A 20,219-nucleotide genomic window follows, 5' to 3' on the forward strand; every position below is an offset into this window, starting at 1 on the left:
ACACAAATGTGGCTTTGGAAAACTAAGTGCAGTGGCCATTTGATTGCAACTCAGATTGCCTAGACTTTGTCTTTCTTCCCAAGAACTATTTTTCCTTTCTTGAATACTGTGTTTCTTTTTCCTCAGACACCAATCCTAGTTAAGGAGAGCCTGGTTTCCATCAGAGTGAAAAGATCTTATATTCTTCTTTCAGAAGGGAAGATAATTCCCAAGGAGTTCTACCAATGAATAACGTTAAAAGGAAAACGAAGAAGGATTGGATAGACTCTGGTGAAGAGATATTAGAGATTTTGGAGTGAACAGGTTAGAAATTTGAGATGGAATTGTGGAGAAAATGCCAGTAAGGAAAGTAGTGATTAGAGAATGAAATGTTTGTTAGTCTTAGATCCTACTGGATGAATTTGACTGAGAAAAGAGATGAGAATCTGATAAAAAAATTCCATCAGATAATTGTTGTTAGATAATTATATAATAGAACCACAAAAGCGTTTAATAGAAAAAGAGACCACAAGAAGAAAGATGGAGTGTACCAGTGAAAGAAGGGTCAATCATTGGTAGGGATATTTTGGTATCCAGACAACTTGCAAAACCAAACAGTATGTTAATCACAAACAATGAAGTCAATTGGTGAAAGTTCGGGAAATTGAACAATCAGCTTGACAATGTAAGAGCCATTTGAATTGGGCAATCCACTTCACTATTAACTTTCTGGAAGATGGCCTAAAATGAGGAACATGACCTAGAGTTTTTCTATACATTTCTAACGCCATGCTCTGGTAGAATTGCCCCATTGCAACAAAGCAAATTTTTTTCATCTTTAATAGCATTGTATTTGTGGTGGTAAGATTCATTTTTTTCAATGTTCACTTGTATTGGATTGTAATGTACAAGTATTGGATTTAGTCAGTGAGCTCATATCAAAGTGATTCTCAACCTCTGGGTCATGATTCTTTTCTGGGGTGTGTGTCACATACCAGATATTTTACATATAAAATACTTATATTACAATTCATAGCAGTATCAAAATTACAGTTATGAAGTGGCAACCAAATATTTTTTATATTTTTTCTTTTATTGGATATTTTTTATTTACATTTCAAATGTTATTCCCTTTCCTGGTTTCCCAGACATAAGCCTCCTATCCCACCCTCCTACTCTTCTTCTATAAGGGTGTTCACCTCCCCATTGACCCCCCTCCTTCCCCCCGACATTCCTCTACACTGGGGGTCCAGTCTTTGGAGGACCAAGGGCTTCTCCTTCCATTGATGCCCAACAAGGCCATCCTCTGCTACATATGCAGTTGGAGCCATGAGTCAGTTCATGTATAGTCTTTGGGTAGTGGTTTAGTCCCTGGGAGCTCTGGCTGGTTGGCCTTGTTGTTCTTATGGTGTTGCAAGTTCCTTCAGCTCTTTCAAACCTTTCTCTAATTCCTCCAATGGGGATCCGGTTCTCAGTTTAATGTTTTGCTGCTAGCATTCGCCTATATATTTGACGTGTTCTGGCTGTGCCGCTCAGGAGACAGCTATATCAGGTTCCTGTCAGCATGCACTTCTTAGTTTCATCAATCTAATCTAGTTTTGGTGACTGTATATATATATATATATATATATATATATATATATGGGCTGTATACACATGTGGGGCAGGCTCTGAATGACTGTTCCTTCAGGCTCTGCTCCAAACTTTGCCTCCATATTCCCTCCTATGAATATTTTTCCCCCTTTTAAGAAAGAGTGAAGCATCTGCACTTTGGTCATCCTTCTTCAGGTTCATGTGGTCTGTGGACTGTATCTTGGGTAATTCAAGCTTTTAGGCTAATATCCACTTATTAGTGAATGCATACCATGTGTGTTTTTCTGATTGGGTTATCTCACTCAGGATGATATTTTCTAGTTCAATCCATTTGCCTATGAATTTCATGAAGTCATTGTTTTTGATAGCTGAGTAGTACTCCATTGTATAGATGTACCACATTTTCTGTATCCATTCCTGTGTTGAAGGTCATCTGGGTTCTTTCCAGCTACTGGCTATTATAAATAAGGCTGCTATGAACATAGTGGAGCATGTGTCTTTGTTGTATGTTGGAACATCCTTTGGGTAAATGCCCAGGTATAGCTAGGTCCTCAGTTAGTGCAATGTCCAATTTTTTGAGGAACCTCCAGACTGATTTGCAGAGTGCAGCCAAATAATTTTATGATGGGCATCACCACAATATAAGGAATTGTATTAAAGGGTCACAGCATTAGGAAGGTTCAAATCACTGTCCTAACATCACAGTCTATATCCACAGACTTTCTAGGAAAAAAGTCACAAAGGTTGCCTTTCTCCTCTTTAATACTATATTACCATTTAAACTAACCTTTCTCTAAATCTGTCGCTCTCCCTCTACCACACAAGAGGAATGGAGTCATTGAAGGCTAATAACTGGACACACTCTGTGATAAGTTTTACTTTCCATGATTGTTAAGCAGGCTAAGAGCCAATACTCCTTTCAGAGAAATTCAGAATAAAATTCTCCTTTTTAAGCTTAAAGAAACCTTTGAAAATGCTCTAGTTTAACATTAGGCTTTATGCATACAGATTATATACTCAACCCTGTAGGGCCACTGAGGTCTTCCCTTTACATCGAGGTGAATTGAGAGTAGGTAGGTAATCTGAGTTAAGATCATGTTGCTATTCAATTTGGGTTATTCTTGGACTATGGCTGAGTTCTTCATTATCATTATTCAAAACTTCATCTGATGTCTTAAACATTTATCCACCTATGATGCTCCCTTTTGTTTAGCAATTTGGTGAGGTTTCAGTAGTCAGATATTTGGGCACTTTATTCTGGATAGTTCTGTGAAAGTACATTTTGAATAAAGCAGATTCCATTTCATGATGCATTCTAAATTTAGCTAAGATAGTGGACATTTCTTCAAATGTTTACTGGCCATTTGTATTTCTTCCTTAGAACTAACTCTTCAATTCAGAAATTCATTTGTTGATTGGATTTTTTTCTGTATGTGTTTGTTATAATTCTTTGTGGTCATGCTCACATGTTTTCCTTACTTGTGTTTGGAGTTTGTTCTTCATCTTGCCCTCCATTTCTGTCATTATTTCTTTTGCTTGATAAAAGTCTGTTTGTAATGTTTTCCACTGCAGTTGTTGTTGTTGTTGTTATTGTTTTTTGTTTGCTTGTTTTGAGAAAGGATTTCCTTTTAAATACTTGACTGTTGTGGTTACTCTGTAGACCAGTCTGACCTTGAATTCATAAAGATCTACAAGCCTCTGCCTCCTAAGTATTAGGATTAAAAGAATACACCACCACAGCCCAGGTTGGACTGTGGTTTTTTACTGAGCTTGTTGAGTTGTTAATTTCTAATATTTCCATGTATTTAATTTCATAATCTCAATTTTCTTGCTTGTTTTTCCTTTCAATTTGCTAACTTTTTAGTTCATAATTTTTTTCTTATATCTTTTTTATTTTATTAGAAATATTTCTTTACTTACATTTCAAACGTTATTCCCTTTCCCAGTGGTTTCCTGTCCATTAGCCCCCATCTCTTCCCCCTCCCCCATATGGGTATTCCCTCCATACATTCCCCTTACTGCCCCCCCCCATATTCCCCTGCACTGGGGGTCCAACCTTGGCAGGACCAAGGGCTTCCCCTTCCACTGGTGCCCCAACAAGGTTATTCTCTGCTACATATGCAGTTGGAGCCCTGGGTCAGTCCATGTATAGACTTTCAGTAGTGGTTTAGTCCCTGGGAGCTCTGGTTGGTTGGCATTGTTGTTCTTATGGGGTTGCAAGCTCCTTCAACTCTTTCAGTCCTTCCTCTAATTCCCCCCAAGGGGGTCCTATTCTCAGTTCGGTGGCTTGCTGCTAGCATTGACCTCTGCATTGGACATGCTCTGGGTGTGTCTCTCAGAAGAGATCTATATCCGGTCTCTTTCAGCATGCATTTCAATTTGCTAACTTTTAAAATTCATATTGGTGATTTTTTTTATCCACTTGCCTGATTTTTCTTCCTGTGTGGCTGACTTTCCTCTCTAGGTCTTGCATTGAGTTCATCCACTTGTTTATATCTTCTTTGAGGTAATTAATGTCTTTTACAAGTAATTACTAGAATTCTGTTTCAGAAACATTTAATTCAGTCTTTGAAGAGTTATATTCTTTTAAAGAGTTATGGTATCTTGCCTTTTCATGTTTCTTGTATTTCTATATTAAAACATGCAATATATTAGTTTGAATAACTGTTCCAGTTTTATATGGGGAACATCTTATTAAGTAACTTTGTGTTGAGCAGTCAATATCCAGTACTGCTCACAGAATTAAATACAAATTACAGTAACAGCACAAACATCAAAATGTACAAAATTCAGAAATAAACTTAAATAAAGACATATCACCAAATAACCACAAGTTAGCAAATATAAATACTAATGTAGAATATTAAAAATGATTTAGGATTAATGAAGAAACAGTAAATCAGTGTGATAAAGGATAGAAGGAGGGATGAAAGAAAAGTAGAGGCAAGGTTAAATAAGTTAAAAGCAAGAGAGGTGGAAATGATTTGTTATAGGGAAGAAGAGAAAAGATCAAGAGCTTGAAAAGATAAAAAAGAAAAAGAAGAAAAGATAAAGTATTTCCCAATAATTAGAAGTTTAAAAAGAAATTTAGGTAAATGTAAGGAGGAGAATAAAGATGAAAAGGTTTTAAAAACAAAGAAGCAATTCTGGGAATGGGCAAAGAGACATCTTATTGGTGTTATTCTTATATCAGTCAAGGGCAAAGTATATGGCAGTTCTTTCTCTATCTTAGCTTGATGTCTGGCTTCATGTTCAAAGTTGTCTTATTCATAGGACTCATAAAATCAAATAAAATCCAGGCAGCACAATGTGGGAGGAGGCAGACAGACAGAGACCTGTGGAGTGCCATGCCATCTACAGACCTGATCTTCAGGCCATGGCACAGGTGGGCTGTAGACTTGTTGCCACTTACTGCCATACCACACAGCAAGAACTGAGAACAGGACCCCCATTGAAGGAATCAGAGAAAGAACTGGAAGAGCTTGAAGGGGCTCGAGACCCCATATGAACAACAATGCCAAGCAACCAGAGCTTCCAGGGACTAAGCCACTACCTAAAGACTATACGTGGACTGACCCTGGACTCCGACCTCATAGGTAGCAATGAATATCCTAGTAAGAGCACCAGTGGAAGGGGAAGCCCTGGGTCCTGCTAAGACTGAACCCCCAGTGAACGTGATTGTTGAGGGGAGGGCGGCAATGGGGGGAGGATGGGGAGGGGAACACCCATAAAGAAGGGGAGGGGGAGGGATTAGGGGGATGTTTGCCCGGAAACTGGGAAAGGGAATAACACTCGAAATGTAAATAAGAAATACTCAAGTTAATTAAAAAAAAAAAGAAAGAAAAAGAAAAGGAAAAAAGAAAAAAGAAAAAAAAAAGAATGGAGGATGTTCCTCCTGGACCTGCCAGCCATGTAGCTAGCCTGCAGCAGGAGTCATCACAATGTATGAGTATTTGGTGGTCAGATGGAAGAGAAAGTGAAGTGGAGTAGCTTGGGCAGTACAAAGAGAGAAGGGACTAGAGACTCCAGAGTGGAGTGGAATAGCCAGTTGTGAGTGGCCATCTCCACTACGTAGGGTTATGGTGAGGTCTCAGCCTGAGCTGCTGCTGAGGACCATGTTTGAGACCATGGCTGTGGAACAGCAGATGTCCATGTGGATGTCCTTAGCTCATATTACCACTAAAGAAGGTGAGGAGGTCCCTGGTCAGAGCAGCTTCTGAGGACCACATGTGTATCCAGGGGCTGTGCATGACTATCCTGGCCCCTCATTAGGTGAGTTGGCCCTATCCCTCAGCAGCAGCAGCAACACATGGGAGAACCTCAAGCAAGCAGCACAGTGAAGCTGGCCCTGGTGACCTGGTGTGAGTAAGCTGGCCCCTAGGGCATGAGTATCAGAGAACTGACCCCTGCTGTGGGGTATGGGCACAAAGATTATCCTTCCCTCACCATCTCTGGCAGTGAGGATAGCGGCTCACAGGGTAATGAACTCAAAAAAGTGGGCCTTGCACCTTATCCAGGCAGCACAGTAGTGTTGGCCCTAGTCTAGCAGGAGCATGTGAGAGAACCCTGAGAACAGAGCTAGGGAGAGCTGGCCTCGCCACTTGCCACTCTGACATGAGGTGGCATGGTTATAGGGGTGATGCCCTCTCAGTCCCCAACTTCCCATCTGCTGTAGCTGGAAGAGTTGGCCCTGGAGTCATAAGAAATAAAAGCAGGAGAGTTACCACTAAGCCCTCATTGACTGTAGTACTCAGGAAAGTAGGCTATGCACCCTGTCTGGGCAACATAATTAACTGTTGACCTGATGGTGAGGGTGAGTTCCAAGGGTGTGAGAGCAGGACCCAGCCCCTCACACACTGCAGAACTTGGAAGAGCCAGCCACATCTTGACTTGGTAGCACAGTAGAGCTTGCTCTGGAGGCTTGGGTGCCGGTGAGCCAGCCTCGAGGGCATGAGAGCAGAAAAGCTGACCTTGCCTCCTGTCAATGGCTGCATCATGTGGCCTAGTCAGAGCAATATTGGAGAGCTTACCTTGCTTGTTTTGGTAAGGAAGACTTGGTTCTCACCCAGGCCCATATCTAGGGCTCTTAATTTGACCACACCCATTCTATATGATCTGAGAAAGTTTGAGGTGCATGAAAGGGTTAGAACTGCTGTTCCAAAGCTGCAGAATCTCCACAGCACAGGGCAACAACAGGATAACCGGGAGGACCCCCAATAAGGATCCAATATCGATGGTGTCACACAAGCCAGAGATCTCCAATCAGACTAATGACTCAATGCAATAAACACTTGCAATTAAGATGTGTGGACAGAGCAATATACTTTGGGACACACTATGGCATACTACAACTTCCATAATGAGATGCTTTATATGTTGTTGTTGCTGTTGCTGTTGCTGTTGCTGTTGTTGTTGTTGTTGTTGTTGGTGGTGGTGGTGGTGGTGGTGGTGGTGGTGTGTGTGTGTGTGTGTGTGTGTGTGTGTGTGTTATTTTATGGGGGAGGTTGCAAGGGTTGAAGGGCAGATATGAGGGAACAGGGAGATGAGCAGAACTGGCATGCATGATATGAAACTCACAAAGAATCAATCAAAAGTTTAAAAAGACAAGAAGTACAAAACAAAAATAAAAAAGGAAAAAATTCAATAAGATAATCAAAATACTGTCAAAAATATTCTACATTGGATGATGGTTAATTCAGAAACACAGAGGAATCCATGGCTCCAGTTACATATTTAGCAGAGGGTGGCCTTCTCTGACATCAATGGGAGGGGAGGCCATTGATCTTGGGGAGGTTTGATGCCCCAGTGTAGGGGGATGCTGGAGTGGTAGGGTAGGAGAGGGTGAATGGGTGGAGGAGCACCCTCATAACGGCAAAGGGGAGGGAGGAGAGGGCAGATGTGTGATGGGGTTGTTATGGAGGGGTAACTTGGAAGTGGAATATCATTTGAGATGTAAATGAATGGAATAATTAATTGAAAAAATTAATAAAAAAAGAAACTCACAACTGATCAAAGTACAGAGAATGTCAGTGAGGTGCCCATCCACAAATGGAAAACCTACATTCTTGCTTAACCCACTGGCTCAGGGACTATTGTGGAAAAATTTTAATGAGCTGGATTTCTAGGAGGTCAGGAACAAAATAGTCTTCTGGACATGGCAGCTGCACTCATGAACTCCTAGCAGCTTTGGATATACAATTGTAGCTACTTAACATTCTAACATGGATGGGAAAGGGACTCAAGAACCCCCACCCCTCAAATGGACAATTGACGGTTGGTTGGTTCTGGGTAGAGGGACAACCCTTTTTTTTAAAGTCAACCATACTTTGGTTGATAACCCTATACCTGGGAGTATATGAGCAGCCCAATCTGTGGAGAAATGCAAGTGTTCTTTAGGCCCACTCTAAGGCTAGAACAGATGTGGCCTAAAGGTCTATCTTATAGGTATGCAGTTTTCAATTGATAATTTGGTTAATCTAAAGGTTAAATGCCTCCTTTTGGTCTGCATTTAGGGCCTTCAGTTTCTTTCTTGTTTTTAGTCAGAATGCCTGATAGTAGATTCTGAAACTAAGATCTATGTGTGGTCTTCTCTCCAGCAGGCAGTATCCTGCTTCCTGTATCCTTCTGCACTGCTTGAAGTTGGGGTGGTAGAAGCCATTAACTGTCTGCCTAATGCTATTTTTCTCCTCAGTTTACAGGTATTGGGCTAGGTGGCTGGAATCTCAGGCCTTTGTTTAGGACAGGGTCTCTCATGGTAACCTTTGTTGTATCAGGCATCAAGCCTGAACTCACAATACCTCAAGTGAGAGTCATCTCCCTTCATGCTGAAACTGGGGCGGGGGGGGGGAAGTGGTATATGTGATCTCTTTCTTTCACTTTCTTCTTCAGTTTGTCTTTTCATTTTACTGTACTAAAACAGGCCCTGTGATCTCTCATTTGATTTCTTTACACCTCGTGTCACTGCTTTCAGGTGTGAGTAGCTGTTTAGCTTTGTGTGTCTGTGGGATTTACTCATCATCTTGCCTCACCCCATCACATTATAATTTTCATTTGAATATTTCTAATAGTTATGGATACTGAAAACTGTTTCACACATTCACTATATAAAAATTTCAGTGTTATGTATGTATATTATGATTATATAATTTCTAGTTATTTAAATTGTTTTTTTAAATTGTTCTTTTAAAGAAAACCTCTGTGTGTATGTGGGTGCATGTGAGAGAGAGAAAGAGAAACAGAGACAGAGATAGAGAAAGAGACAGAGAGTTTATATGCCACAGCAGGTGTGCGGATGTCAGGGAACAACCTAAGAGAGTCTGTTCTTTTCTTCCACACTGTGGAATCAAAGCATTGTACTTAGGTCACCAGGTTTGAAAACAAATACCTCTGCTACATGAACCATCTCAACGATCCCTGGGTCTTCATAGATGCACATAAATACAAGAAGAGTTAGGTTACTTTTGCTACTATCCAAAGCACTTTTCATAAAGGATCTCAGAAGGAATCTTGCCTCCGAGACAGGAGAGTATATAAAATATTCTGGCTAACCTTGTTCCATTCATGTTGATTGGAAAAGAGAATGCATGATCCAAAATGAAACATTCTACAAATCAGACTTCTGTTTGTTGTATTCTCTTTGTATATTTTTGGTCCTATTAAAAAGGAGGAAATAATCTATGTTGATTTCATTTTTCTACGTTGCTTGTAATGGAATCATTATTCCAATTAATGTAGTCAATCACTTGCTAATATTTATTGCATGAGGTTAGATGATTTTTGTCATTACACCTGAGATAAAATCCCTTGCTGTAATTAACTTTCAACTTTACTTTATGGTTATCAGGTCCCTGCAGGCCTCTGAAATAGATGATTGACATGTAGTATATAGAGAAAGGACTCAGCCAATTGTCTAGAATTCTTTAGCTAATAGAGCAATCCTGAGATAAAGGAAGGCTACAAGTTCCAAAATTTATGCTCTTTCCCTATGATGTACACAGCTGGGAACATGACAGATCTTCAGTAAAACCTTATGTGACAAAGAATAGGAGAGGGTTAGATATTTAAAATGAGAGTAAGGTCTAGTGAGTTGAAGAATACTTACCTCATAGAAGGCAGATGCAAGTTATTTCTAGCTTGTGTTTGGCTTATTTTTGCTCTTCAGAAATTCATGAAATGATTTATATCCTTTACTCTGGAGAAATGACTCTGTTAGGGACCCAAGTATTCCAATTACTATTTACTGGCTATATTATTGTAGTTCTTGGAAGCATGAGCTATAGCTTTGCAAAGACCATGTGTACTGAGACACATGGTAACAGATCTCTGTGTTACTTCATTTCTTTCTTAGAGAAATACTTTTCTTGGACTGTGTATGCCACAAACTCTTCTAATTTCTCCTATAGTCTTAATGTCTCTCCTTCACAAGGGAGTGTTATAAAACCTTGAACTAAAACCTCTTTCTAGTGAAAATAAGGTGATTTTGCCAGCGATACTAAAAATTAAAAATGAATTCTTTAACAATATAGTTTAATTTGCTGATAATAACAAAAGCTCTTATGCATTCAAATTATTCAAAGAAATGGAAATTCTGCTTCCTTCATGGGAATTTTAACAGTTAATATTTGTCCAAGTTGTTTTCTGTCTCTCAATATATGTATTGATTAGTCAAAATTTTCAATGCTATAACTTATAGTTTTAGAGAAAAATTGAGTTATGATTTCAGACATTTTAGTATATGATTGCCTTGCTCCATTGTTGCTTTCTGTGCAAAACTGCTCAACTCATAGTTGTCAGGAAGCAGTGAGGAGTGACAGAAAATGGTATACCTTTAATTGGCATACCTCTAGTGTATCAGATATTGCCCGATACCTTTAGAGAATTCTTTTATATGCCAATCCCTTCAGGAATCACCCTCACAGAAACACACATAAGATTATTTTTCTAATCACCTAATCATCTCTAAATCCAATGAGGTTGATAGTTAGGATTAATTATCACCTAAAATGTCATGTATGGAATGTACTCATTTATCAGTGGACATTAGCCATAAAATACAGGTACCATGTTATACTCCACAGACCCTAAGAAGCTCAACAAGAAGAAAGGCACACATGAGGAAACGTGAATCTCACTTAGAATGGGGAATATAATAGTCACAAGAGGCAGATGGAAGAAGGGAACTGGGATGAAGGGGACATGGGGAAGGGAATGGGGGATTGAAGATTATGTGTGGGGAAGGATTGGAGGGATGACTAGATGGGCACGAGAATGAATACTAATCTGCAACTGACAGTGGTGAGGAGGTGGGAGGGCATCTTCAGGATGAGACAGAGACCTGAGATAAGGGAGGCACCCATGAATAAATGGGGTTGACCTTAGTTGTGACTCACTACATTGGGAATATGGAACCTGAAGAGGCCACTTCCTGTTGCCAGGAAAGAGTCTCAGTGGAGTAACAAAGAAATGAACCGACCTACAAAATTTTGAACCCAAAAGTTTATCCTGTCTACAAGAAATGCAGGATCATAGCATGTAGCAGAGACTGAGGGAATGGTCAACCCAAACCAGCCCAACTTGAGACCCATCCCATAGGTAAGCACCAATCTCTAACACTGTTGATGATATTCTGTTATGCCTGCAGACAGTATATTGTCCTCTGAGAGGCTTCACCCAGCAGCTGACTCAGGTAGATGCAGGCACTCATAGGTAAACAATGGATGGAGCTTGAAGACTCTTATGGAAGAACAGAAGGAAGGATTTGTAGACCCCAAAGGTGATAGGAACTCCACATGAAGACCAACAGAGTCAACCAACATGGACCCTTTGGGCTTTCAGCCACAGAACATACACAGGCTGGACCCAGGCCTCCCCACTCATATGTAGCAGATGTGTAGCTTGGTCTTCACATGGGTCCTGAAAAAAAATGGAGCAGGGGATATCCCCTAAATTGTTGCTTAGCTGGGGATATGTTCTTTTAGTTGGGCTGCCTTGTCTGGGCTAAGTGGGAGAGGAAGAGCTTAGCCTTGCAGAGACTTGAAATGCCAGGGAGAGTGAATGGAGGATGAATTGTGTGTGTGTGTGTGTGTGTCGGGGGATGGGGGGTTGACCAGAAGGGGGGCAGCAAGGAGGATGTAAAGTGGTTAAATAAAAAAATTAAATTAACAAAAGACTAATCTTTACAACATATTCACGTTAACTGAGCCCTAGAGAAATAGTACTCGTCTGTTAGCTCTTTAAAAGCTTAATTTGAGGGGCACTATAAAATTTTCCACTATCCCAGTGACAATCCTGAAGAGCTGCCCACAAGTATAGAAGCTTTATGGTCCAGTGATATATGCTTAGGTATCCTTGTTCTAGTGTGTATTAGTTCTGAGCCATCTAATTGGTCTAAACTAATTAGTCAAGCAAGACACAGGTAGGCAGAGTTACCGAATCTATCTTTTTACCTTTTACTTCTTCTTTACTATCTCCCACTTCTATTCATTTTTATTAATTGTAAAACAGTTTCTCTCTCTCCTACGCTTTTTCTCCCTTTCCTCTATGCCAACTAGCATGGGATTCTCCATTGTATTCTTCAACAAAGTGTGACTGATAATGTATATCCTTGTTAATACAATGGCCGGCAACCATAATCCTAAAGGTTAGTTAATTATAATTCTGTGCTACAATTTTATAGGCTATATCTCATGTGAGTAATCAATATTTTCCTTAAGGCATTAGTCACCTCCTTTGTCTCACATACAAATCAGTTTCAGTAGAAGACAATTTCATACGCTTAATATAGCCATTAGTCTAGTATTAGAGAATATGAAAAACAAGTGTAGTCAATGGTTGGGTGGATGGGAGTTTTAGAAGTCACTTTAGTTTTGTTTTGTTTTGTTTTGTTTTTGAAAAAGAATTAGCTATAAGACCAATAGTCAAAACATGGGATTTTTCAGTCACTACAATGAACAAAATGCTAATGTTTGTAATAAAGGAAATGTGAAATTGGTATCCGAAACAGCAAGGCTGCTTTAAAGCATCTAAAACCTCTTTCAATTTATGGTCTATCAAAATACAGTTTATTGTGGTTGCTGAGATTAAGGGACAATATTTTATGATTAAAGAGGTCATCCTGTAGGGAAAGACCTCATTGCTTTTTGTGTTCTGAAGATATTTAAAACAAAAGACCCCAGCACAAAATCAAAGTACTCTTTATAAGCTTATTTTGGTAAGTGTTTACCAAGCAACATTCTGCCCCAACATCTCTTTGCCTGGCGTACTGTGGCTTTTGATAGGAGACTGATGACCTTCTTCTGACTCTCACCCAAACTCTTCATGTTAACATTGGACTGGCCACTTGGCTTTGATCCTCTTGGAGCACTGATTCTACTAACTGCCTGTCCCAGCAGCTGACCCTCATTAGGCAGCCATTTCTGCCTGGAGACCATGCTGTGGAACTCCCCCACACTGGCATGAACTTTGTTTATACTTTGGAAAGCACCCAAAGACTTAATTCTGGGAGATGATCTTCTTAGTGCTCAGTATTATAAGGAAAATACACGAACTGCTTCTTCATTTTTCCAGTGAACTACTTCTCTGATTCCCAGCCACTGATTCATAGCAGTACAGAATTGCTTGCCTTTCAACTTGTAAATTCTGTCAGCCTGGCAGCTAGTACAACTTGCAACTAGTTCCACAAAGAAAGGAGACTTAGTGACTCTACACCAAAATGGAAAGTAACAAAGGCTTAGGAACTTTCTTCTCTTCTTCTAAAATTTTAATTAAAATATAATCACATTACGTCACACCCATTCATTTCCTACTTACAAACCCTCCCATGACCTCCACTTCCTTTCAAATTGATGGCCTCTTTTTCTTTGATTATTATTGTTACACATAAATAAATATACACATACTGACACACATAGATAAATGCATAAATATATAAATACAGTCTGCTGAGTCAGTTTAGTGTTGCCTGTGTCTTTATGATTTCAGCGATTTTTCTCTTTGCCAGTTAGTAATAACTGCAGATAGCTTCATGTTTAGTGGTGGGACCCCATGTCTACTTCCCCCTCTTAGGGCTAGGGTTTGGTTTGAACCTGCAGGTTTTGTGCATACTGTTGTAGTGTCTGTGAGTTCATATATGCAATATAGGCCTGCTATGTATGGAAGATGATGTTCCCTGAGAGTTATCCACCAACACTGATTCTTATAATCTTTCTGCCTCCTCTTGTGCATAGATTCCTGACCCTTGCATGGAGGATGATGATAGAGACATCCCATTTGGAATTGAGTGCTCTAAAGTCTCTCACCCTTTCTGTACATTGTACAATGGTGGGTCTCGGAGTTAATTACCATTTACTACAAGAAGCTTCTCTGCTTAGGGTTGAGTGATGCACTGCTCTGACTCCTAGTCTAGTGCATTGGCTCAATTTTCAAAGTCTTTTAAATTAAGTATTTATTCTTAATCTGTATTTCATATATAAAGAAAAGACTCAATGGAGTAAAGTAATTTGTCTACACTTATGTGATCAATAACGGGGGTTGCCTGTGCATAATACATTTTTTTTCTTTTTCTTTTTTTTTTTTTATTAACTTGAGTATTTCTTATATACATTTCGAGTGTTATTCCCTTTCCCGGTTTCCGGGCAAACATCCCCCTCCCCCCTCCCCCTTCCCCTTCCTTATGGGTGTTCCCCTCCCAGCCCTCCCACCATTGCCGCCCTCCCCCCATAGACTAGTTCACTGGGGGTTCAGTCTTAGCAGGACCCAGGGCTTCCCCTTCCACTGGTGCTCTTACTAGGATATTCATTGCTACCTATGGGGTCAGAGTCCAGGGTCAGTCCATGTATAGTCTTTAGGTAGTGGCTTAGTCCCTGGAAGCTCTGGTTGCTTGGCATTGTTGTACTTTTGGGGTCTCGAGCCCCTTCAAGCTCTTCCAGTTCTTTCTCTGATTCCTTCAATAGGGGACCTATTCTCAGTTCAGTGGTTTGCTGCTGGCATTCGCCTCTATATTTGCTGTATTCTGGCTGTGTCTCTCAGGAGCGATCTACATCCGGCTCCTGTCAGTCTGCACTTCTTTGCTTCATCCATCTTGTCTAATTGGGTGGCTGTATATGTATGGGCCACATGTGGGGCAGGCTCTGAATGGGTGTTCCTTCAGTCTCTGTTTTAATCTTTGCCTCTCCCTTCCCTGCCAAGGGTATTCTTTTTCCTCATTTAAAGAAGGAGTGAAGCATTCACATTTTGATCATCCGTCTTGAGTTTCGTTTGTTCTAGGGATCTAGGGTAATTCAAGCATTTGGGCTAATAGCCACTTATCAATGAGTGCATACCATGTATGTCTTTCTGTGATTAGGTTAGCTCACTAAGGATGATATTTTCCAGTTCCAACCATTTGCCTACGAATTTCATAAACTCGTTGTTTTTGATAGCTGAGTAATATTCCATTGTGTAGATGTACCACATTTTCTGTATCCATTCCTCTGTTGAAGGGCATCTGGGTTCTTTCCATTTTCTGGCTATTATAAATAAGGCTGCGATGAACATAGTGGAGCACGTGTCTCTTTTATATGTTGAGGCATCTTTTGGGTATATGCCCAAGAGAGGTATAGCTGGATCCTCAGGCAGTTCAATGTCCAATTTTCTGAGGAACCTCCAGACTGATTTCCAGAATGGTTTTACCAGTCTGCAATCCCACCAACAATGGAGGAGTGTTCCTCTTTCTCCACATCCTCGCCAGCATCTGCTGTCACCTGAGTTTTTGATCTTAGCCAATCGCACTGGTGTGAGGTGAAATCTCAGGGTTGTTTTGATTTGCATTTCCCTTATGACTAAAGATGTTGAACATTTCTTTAGGTGTTTCTCAGCCATTCGGCATTCCTCAGCTGTGAATTCTTTGTTTAGCTCTGAACCCCATTTTTTAATAGGGTTATTTGTTTCCCTGCGGTCTAACTTCTTGAGTTCTTTGTATATTTTGGATATAAGGCCTCTATCTGTTGTAGGATTGGTAAAGATCTTTTCCCAATCTGTTGGTTGCCGTTTTGTCCTAACCACAGTGTCCTTTGCCTTACAGAAGCTTTGCAGTTTTATGAGATCCCATTTGTCGATTCTTGATCTTAGAGCATAAGCCATTGGTGTTTTGTTCAGGAAATTTTTTCCAGTGCCCATGTGTTCCAGATGCTTCCCTAGTTTTTCTTCTATTAGTTTGAGTGTGTCTGGTTTGATGTGGAGGTCCTTGATCCACTTGGACTTAAGCTTTGTACAGGGTGATAAGCATGGATCGATCTGCATTCTTCTACATATTGACCTCCAGTTGAACCAGCACCATTTGCTGAAAATGCTATCTTTTTTCCATTGGATGGTTTTGGCTCCTTTGTCAAAAATCAAGTGACCATAGGTGTGTGGGTTCATTTCTGGGTCTTCAATTCTATTCCATTGGTCTATCTGTCTGTCTCTGTACCAATACCATGCAGTTTTTATCACTATTGCTCTGTAATACTGCTTGAGTTCAGGGATAGTGATTCCCCCTGAAGTCCTTTTATTGCTGAGGATAGCTTTAGCTATCCTGGGTTTTTTGTTATTCCAGATGAATTTGCAAATTGTTCTGTCTAACTCTTTGAAGAATTGGATTGGTATTTTGATGGGGATTGCATTGAATCTGTAGATTGCTTTTGGTAAAATGGCCATTTTTACTATATTAATCCTGCCAATCCATGAGCATGGGAGATCTTTCCATCTTCTGAGGTCTTCTTCAATTTCTTTCCTCAGTGTCTTGAAGTTCTCATTGTACAGATCTTTTAATTGCTTGGTTAAAGTCACACCGAGGTACTTTATATTATTTGGGTCTATTATGAAGGGTGTCGTTTCCCTAATTTCTTTCTCGGCTTGTTTCTCTTTTGTATAGAGGAAGGCAACTGATTCATTTGAGTTAATTTTATACCCAGCCACTTTGCTGAAGTTGTTTATCAGCTTTAGTAGTTCTCTGGTGGAACTTTTGGGATCACTTAAATATACTATCATGTCATCTGCAAATAGTGATATTTTGACCTCTTCTTTTCCGATCTGTATCCCCTTGATCTCCTTTTGTTGTCTGATTGCTCTGGCTAGAACTTCAAGAACTATATTGAATAAGTAGGGAGAGATTGGCAGCCTTGTCTAGTCCCGGATTTTAGTGGGATTGCTTCAAGTTTCTCTCCATTTAGTTTAATGTTAGCAACTGGTTTGCTGTATATGGCTTTTACTATGTTTAGGTATGGGCCTTGAATTCCTATTCTTTCCAGGACTTTTATCATGAAGGGGTGTTGAATTTTGTCAAATGCTTTCTCAGCATCTAATGAAATGATCATGTGGTTCTGTTCTTTCAGTTTGTTTATATAATGGATCGCGTTGATGGTTTTCCGTATATTAAACCATCCCTGCATGCCTGGGATGAAGCCTACTTGATCATGGTGGATGATTGTTTTGATGTGCTCTTGAATTCGGTTTGCCAGAATTTTATTGAGTATTTTTGCATCGATATTCATAAGGGAAATTGGTCTGAAGTTCTCTTTCTTTGTTGTGTCTTTGTGTGGTTTAGGTATAAGAGTAATTGTGGCTTCGTAGAAGGAATTCGGTAGGGCTCCATCTGTTTCAATTTTGTGGAATAGTTTGGATAATATTGGTATGAGGTCTTCTATGAAGGTTTGATAGAATTCTGCACTAAACCCATCTGGACCTGGGCTCTTTTTGGTTGGGAGACCTTTAATGACTGCTTCTATTTCCTTAGGAGTTATGGGGTTGTTTAACTGGTTTATCTGTTCCTGATTTAACTTCGATACCTGGTATCTGTCTAGGAAATTGTCCATTTCCTGAAGATTTTCAAATTTTGTTGAATATAGGTTTTTATAGTAAGATCTGATGATTTTTTGAATTTCCTCCGAATCTGTAGTTATGTCTCCCTTTTCATTTCTGATTTTGTTAATTTGGACACACTCTCTGTGTCCTCTCGTTAGTCTGGCTAAGGGTTTATCTATCTTGTTGATTTTCTCAAAGAACCAACTTTTGGTTCTGTTGATTCTTTCTATGGTCCTTTTTGTTTCTACTTGGTTGATTTCAGCTCTGAGTTTGATTATTTCCTGCCTTCTACTCCTCCTGGGTGTATTTGCTTCTTTTTGTTCTAGAGCTTTTAGGTGTGCTGTCAAGCTGCTGACATATGCTCTTTCCTGTTTCTTTCTGCAGGCACTCAGCGCTATGAGTTTTCCTCTTAGCACAGCTTTCATTGTGTCCCATAAGTTTGAGTATGTTGTATCTTCATTTTCATTAAATTCTAAAAAGTTTTTAATTTCTTTCTTTATTTCTTCCTTGACCAGGTTATCATTGAGTAGAGCATTGTTCAATTTCCACGTATATGTGGGCATTCTTCCCTTATTGTTATTGAAGACCAGTTTTAGGCCGTGGTGGTCTGATAGCACGCATGGGATTATTTCTATCTTTCTGTACCTGTTGAGGCCCGTTTTTTGACCAATTATATGGTCAATTTTGGAGAAAGTACCATGAGGAGCTGAGAAGAAGGTATATCCTTTTGCTTTAGGATAGAATGTTCTATAAATATCCGTTAAGTCCATTTGGCTCATGACTTCTCTTAGTCTGTCGACATCACTGTTTAATTTCTGTTTCCATGATCTGTCCATTGATGAGAGTGGGGTGTTGAAGTCTCCCACTATTATTGTGTGAGGTGCAATGTGTGTTTTGAGCTTTAGTAAGGTTTCTTTTACGTATGTAGGTGCCCTTGTATTTGGGGCATAGATATTTAGGATTGAGAGTTCATCTTGGTGGATTTTTCCTTTGATGAATATGAAGTGTCCTTCCTTATCTTTTTTGATGACTTTTAGTTGGAAATTGATTTTATTTGATATTAGAATGGCTACTCCAGCTTGCTTCTTCTGACCATTTGCTTGGAAAGTTGTTTTCCAGCCTTTCACTCTGAGGTAGTGTCTGTCTTCGTCTCTGAGGTGTGTTTCCTGTAGGCAGCAGAATGCAGGGTCCTCGTTGCGTATCCAGTTTGTTAATCTATGTCTTTTTATTGGGGAGTTGAGGCCATTGATATTGAGAGATATTAAGGAATAGTGATTATTGCTTCCCGTTATATTCATATTTGGATGTGATGTTATGTTTGTGTGCTTTCATTCTCTTTGTTTTGTTGCCAAGACGATTAGTTTCTTGCTTCTTCTAGGGTATAGCTTGCCTCCTTATGTTGGGCTTTACCATTTATTATCCTTTGTAGTGCTGGATTTGTAGAAAGATATTGTGTAAATTTGGTTTTGTCATGGAATATCTTGGTTTCTCCATCAATGTTAATTGAGAGTTTTGCTGGATACAGTAACCTGGGCTGGCATTTGTGTTCTCTTAGGGTCTGTATGACATCAGTCCAGGATCTTCTGGCCTTCATAGTTTCTGGCGAGAAGTCTGGTGTGATTCTGATAGGTCTCCCTTTATATGTTACTTGACCTTTTTCCCTTACTGCTTTTAATATTCTTTCTTTATTTTGTGCGTTTGGTGTTTTGACAATTATGTGACGGGAGGTGTTTCTTTTCTGGTCCAATCTATTTGGAGTTCTGTAGGCTTCTTGTATGTCTATGGGTATCTCTTTTTTTAGGTTAGGGAAGTTTTCCTCTATGATTTTGTTGAATATATTTACTGGTCCTTTGAGCTGGGAGTCTTCACTCTCTTCTATACCTATTATCCTTAGGTTTGATCTTCTCATTGAGTCCTGGATTTCCTGTATGTTTTGGACCAGTAGCTTTTTCCGCTTTACATTATCTTTGACAGTTGAGTCAATGATTTCTATGGAATCTTCTGCTCCTGAGATTCTCTCTTCCATCTCTTGTATTCTGTTGGTGAAGCTTGTATCTACAGCTCCTTGTCTCTTCTTTTGGTTTTCTATATCCAGGGTTGTTTCCATGTGTTCTTTCTTGATTGCTTCTATTTCCATTTTTAATTCCTTCAACTGTTTGATTGTGTTTTCCTGGAATTCTTTCAGGGATTTTTGCGATTCCTCTCTGTAGGCTTTTACTTGTTTATTAATGTTTTCCTGTGCTTCCCTAAGTGTGTTCATGTCTTTCTTGAAGTCCTCCAGCATCATGATCAAATATGATTTTGAAACTAGATCTTGCTTTTCTGGTGTGTTTGGATATTCCATGTTTGTTTTGGTGGGAGAATTGGGCTCCGATGATGGCATGTAGTCTTGGTTTCTGTTGCTTGGGTTCCTGCGCTTGCCTCTCGCCATCAGGTTATCTCTAGTGTTACTTTGTTCTGCTATTTCTGACAGTGGCTAAACTGTCCTATAAGCCTGTGTGTCAGGAGTGCTGTAGACCTGTTTTCCTCTCTTTCAGTCAGTTATGGGGACAGAGTGTTCTGCTTTCGGGCGTGTAGTTTTTCCTTTCTACAGGTCTTCAGCTGTTCCTGTGGGCCTGTGTCTTGAGTTCACCAGGCAGCTTTCTTGCAGCAGAAAATTTGGTCTTACCTGTGGTCCCGAGGCTCAGGTTTGCTTGTGGGGTGCTGCCCAGGGGCTCTCTGCAGCGGCAGCAACCAGGAAGACCTGTGCCGCCCCTTCCGGGAGCTTCAGTGCACCAGGGTTCCAGATGGTCTTTGGCTTTTTCCTCTGGCGTCCGAGATGTGTGTGC

General features: G+C 40.0%; 1 protein-coding gene across 42 annotated transcripts in view; it reads left to right on the top strand.

Annotated features, from left to right (window-relative positions):
* Positions 1-20,219, top strand: part of P2ry10 (P2Y receptor family member 10) — a 96,120-nt gene that overhangs the window by 21,836 nt on the left and 54,065 nt on the right. Inside the window, exons 1-3 of one of the 42 annotated variants that reach the window (XM_087599892.1) lie at positions 11,007-11,163; positions 12,123-12,211; positions 13,797-13,890. The exons of the other annotated variants lie outside the window; for them this stretch is intronic. The gene's annotated coding sequence lies outside the window, so the exon portion shown is untranslated. Of the gene's footprint in view, positions 1-11,006; positions 11,164-12,122; positions 12,212-13,796; positions 13,891-20,219 lie in introns of those variants that run through there. 42 annotated transcript variants of the gene reach the window in all.

The sequence above is a fragment of the Rattus norvegicus genome, chromosome X, assembly GCF_021556685.1.
Source record: "Rattus norvegicus strain SHRSP/BbbUtx chromosome X, alternate assembly SHRSP_T2T, whole genome shotgun sequence".
In the NCBI taxonomy this organism is placed as follows: Eukaryota; Metazoa; Chordata; class Mammalia; order Rodentia; family Muridae; genus Rattus; species Rattus norvegicus.